This window comes from Protobothrops mucrosquamatus, unplaced genomic scaffold (assembly GCF_001527695.2).
Source record: "Protobothrops mucrosquamatus isolate PMUCROS unplaced genomic scaffold, P.Mucros_1.0 scaffold6655, whole genome shotgun sequence".
Classification (NCBI taxonomy): Eukaryota; Metazoa; Chordata; class Lepidosauria; order Squamata; family Viperidae; genus Protobothrops; species Protobothrops mucrosquamatus.
In genome coordinates, this window is record NW_015392475.1 from 33142 (window position 1) to 33344 (window position 203).

The following is a 203-nucleotide window of genomic DNA, read 5'->3' on the forward strand; positions in this document are numbered from 1 at the left end:
TCAAACGGACCAGAGAGAACTTCAGAAAGCAACTTCCCCAAAAGCTCCTGCCCGGATCCACCCGGGGATCCTGGGCCGGGCGAGGAGGGGGCAGATCCAGCCCGGGGAGGGAGGGACCCCCTTTGCCCCCCTGGAGGGAAGGGAGGGATCCGCTCCCTGCAGGCGACGCCAGAGCCGAATCTCCCCAAGGAAAACCCGGGAAG